We start from the raw sequence: 3,891 nt of genomic DNA, 5'->3' as shown, positions 1-3,891 counted from the left end.
GGTAATCGGGATGGGTGTGTCAGAGGCAGTGATGTTGGCGCACGATAGAGCAGGGTTTAGGGCTGTTGTGCATAGGGTCGCTATGAGTCGGAATGACTCAATGGCACATAACAACAACAACAACAACAGCTTTCTTTAGAAATAGATTATTAAAACCCACTACAAAAGCAAACACAACAGAAGGCAAAATAGATTATGTGGTGTTATTTTTATGTGCCATCAAGTCAAGTACAACTCAGAGGAACTATATGAACAACATATCTGTGTCTTGTCCTATTCAAGCCATCTTCATCATTTTTTATATACTTTAACCCATTGTTACAATCACCACACCATGTCAATTCATCTCATCTCACATTTTCCTCTCTTTCATTGACAGTCCACCTTTCCAAGAATGATGTCCATATAGATAGGTAACCAGTGTTACTGTTGTTGCGTGTCATTGAATCTGAACTGACCCATAGCTAATCCTCCAGCGAGTTTTCAGAGTGAGTTAATTGTGCAGGAGGAGATTGCTCATCTTTATCCTTCTGAGCTTCTGGTGGACTCAAACCACATATTGGTTGCCAGTATAATTCCATACTATTAGGCCACCAGAGCTCCCTTGAGATAGATAACTAGTACCACATTAAAAAAAAATAAAACTATGATCATCAAAAGAATAAAAAGAGAGACTGAAGACAGGGCAATCTAGATTACAACGAAACAAAATATACAAAGAACGTGGCATTAGAAAAACAAAAGGGAAGAACATGCTCAAGCACTTTTGAAGCTAAAAAAATATTGGAGAAAAAAATAGTCAAGTCTTGAGTTACAATACAGGATACTATTGGCAAAATCTTGAAGGATGCAGGAAGCATCAAAAGAAGATGGAAGGATTATACAGGAATACACAACACTCAAAAGAAGTGTTAGAGAGTGAACCATCTTAGGAAGTAGTATTTGATCTAGAACCTATCCCACGCAAATCCATAGCCCCTTACTCAGAGTCCTAGTCAACCCACATAGCAAATTTGGTTTGGACATTGAGGAAGGAAGTATTGCAGGTTGAAAATTATTCTACTTCTCTTGACTCACCCCTGTGCAACTGGTGAGCCCTGTGCAACTGGTGAGCCCTGTGCAGCCTAGTCTTAGACCCTCTCCTCAACACTTTGTACTTGGAACACTTTACATCAAGACGCCTGAGGAAGTGCACCATGGAAAGGAGGAGGAGACTTTTGCCTTTTAGGCAGAGGTTGCCTAACTTATATCTCATATCATCAATACCTTTTATTCCAACAAGGAAATTTTCCTTAGAGAGTTGATCTCTAATGCTTCTGATGCATTGGACAAGGTTCTCTATGAGAGCCTGACAGTTGGACAACAGGAAAGAGCTGAAAAATCAACATAATCCTTAACCCTCAGGAACGTACTTTGACTCTTGTGAACATAGTCACTGGCATGACCAAGGCTGTTCTCATAAATAATTTTGTAACAATTGCCAAGTCTGGTTGCAAAGCATTTATGGAAGCTCTGCAGGCTGGTGCAGATATCTCCATGATTGGTCAGTTTGGTGTTGGCTTTTATTCCGCCTAGCTGGTGGCAGAGAAAGTAGTAGTTATCACAAAGCACAATGATGATGAGAAGTATGATTGGGAGTCTTCAGCAGGGGGTTCCTTCACAATTCGTGCTGACCCTGGTGAGCCCATTGGTCAGGGTACTAAAGTCATTTCATACAGTAAAGAAGACCAGAAAGAGTATTTAGAAGAGAGACAATCAAAGAAGTAGTGAAGAAGCACTCACAGTTCACAGTCTACCCCATCACCCTCTATTTGGAGAAAGAACGAGAGAAGGAAATCAGAAGTAGTGAAGAAGCACTCACAGTTCACAGGCTACCCCATCACCCTCTGTTTGGAGAAAGAACAAGAGAAGGAAATCAGTGATGAGGCAGAAGAAGAGAAAGGTGAGAAAGTGGAAGATAAGGATGATAGAGAGAAGCCCAAGATAGAAGATATGGGTTAAGATGAGGAGGATGCCAGTGGTAAAGACAAGAAAAAGAAAACAAACAAACAAACAAAAAAATTAAGGAGAAGTACATTTGGACCAGAAATCTTGATGACATCACACAGGAGGAATATGGAGAGTTCCAGAATAACCTCACTAATGACTGAGAAGACCACTTGGCAGTCAACCACTTCTCAGTAGAGAGCCAGCTGGAATTCTTTATCCTTCTCCATGCTCTCGTTGATCTCTTTGAGGACAAGAATAAGAATAACATTAAACTTTATGTTTGCCGTGTGTTCATCATGGACAGCTGTGATGAGCTGATACCAGAGTATATGAATTTCATCCATGGTGTGGTTGACACTAAGGATCTGCCTCTCAACATTTCTGAAGAAATGCTGCAACAGAGCAAAATCTTGAAGGTCATCCAAGAAGATTCTACTGACTGGTGTCACCTTTCTGAGCTACTTCACTATCACTTTTCCCAGTCTGGAGATGAGATTATTTCTCTCTCAGAATATGTGTCCTGCATGAAGAAAACCCAGAAGTCAATTTATTACATCATTGGTGAGAGCAAAGAGCAGGTAGCCAACTCTGCTTTTGTGGAATGAGTGCACAAGCGGGGCTTTGAGGTTGTTGTGGCCTAGGGTTTAAGGCAGGAGGGGGATTTAAGCCCCAAGGGGAGAGGGGAGAGAAGGCTGCCATGTTCTCCCTGCTTTTGCTCCGCCCAGGGTTGCTGTGACCTGGTTGCCAGAGAAAGCAAGGTGCTGTGTGCACAGGTGTTGTGGCCGCTTTTGGAGTTGAGTGCTTTTTCTAGCTTGTGTTTGACGTGAAGGACTACTCTGCCTCCAGGAGCCAGGCAAGTCAGGCTTCGTCTAGGTTTTAAAGCAGGAGGGGGCTTTAAGCCCCTAGGGGAGAGGGGATAGAAGGAGGCCATGTTCTCCCTGGTGAGTGATTTTAATCTGTGGCACTCAGGCCGAGTTCAAATTGTTTTCCTGTCAAACATTCTTCTAGGTGGTATAGCACTGGTCTGTCCATTGCTGTACAGAGGTAACTCGTGGTTGCTGTGATGCTGAACACTGGGACACTGATATGCCAAACGTGGTATTGTTTACCCATGATGGACAGTGTTTGCCAGAGCTTCCCGACTAAAACAAACCTGGAAGCAGGAGCAGCATCCACTTCTGAAATGGCTTGCCTCCAGAAACTCTATGTATGAACAGTGCTCAGGCCTTTCGTTCATAGGGTTGCTATGAGTCGTCTATGGCTCGACGGCACCTAATGACAACAATATATGACTGAACCTATTGATGAGTACTGTGTGCAGCAGCTCAAGGAGTTTGATGAGAAAAGCCTGCCTTCTGTCACCAAGGAGGACCTAAAACTACCTGAGGATGGAGAGAAGAAAAATAAAATGGAAGAAAGCAAGGCCAAGTTTGAGAACCTCTGTAAACTCATGAAGGAAATTTTGGATATGAAGGTTGAGAAAATGACAATTTCCAATAGGCTTGTATCTTCACTCTGCTGTATTGTGTCTAGCATATCTGGATGGACAGCCAATATGGAGCAGATCATTAAAGCCCAGGTGCTTCAGGACAACTTTACAATGTGCTAAAGCACTGCTCTCTTCTGGGTTCTCCCTTGAAGAGCCCCAGACTCAAACTCCAATCGCATCTACCGCATGATTAAACTAGGTTTAGGGATTGATGAAGATGAGGTGACTGCTGAGGAAGCCACTGCTGCTATTCCTGAAAAGATCCCCTCACTTTAGGATGATGAAGATGCATCTCTCATGGAAGAAGTTGATTAAAAGTTCCTACTGTAACACCCCTTCCCCCTGAAAGCATCCTTGCAGCTCCCAGAGCAGCCTTGAGTTGCCTTCTCCCATCTGGCTCCATCTGCTGATAG

General features: G+C 43.1%; 1 pseudogene; it reads left to right on the top strand.

The window, feature by feature from the left end:
- LOC102852235 overlaps positions 1–3,598 on the top strand; it is a 5,892-nt pseudogene extending 2,294 nt beyond the window's left edge.
- Positions 3,599–3,891: the final 293 nt, after the last annotated feature.

The sequence above is a fragment of the Elephantulus edwardii genome, unplaced genomic scaffold (genome assembly GCF_000299155.1).
Source record: "Elephantulus edwardii isolate Elephantulus edwardi_28Jun2011 unplaced genomic scaffold, EleEdw1.0 scaffold00557, whole genome shotgun sequence".
Taxonomy (NCBI): domain Eukaryota; kingdom Metazoa; phylum Chordata; class Mammalia; order Macroscelidea; family Macroscelididae; genus Elephantulus; species Elephantulus edwardii.
The sequence above is the reverse complement of the archived record's forward strand: the minus strand, read 5'-3'. Positions and strand labels throughout refer to the sequence as shown.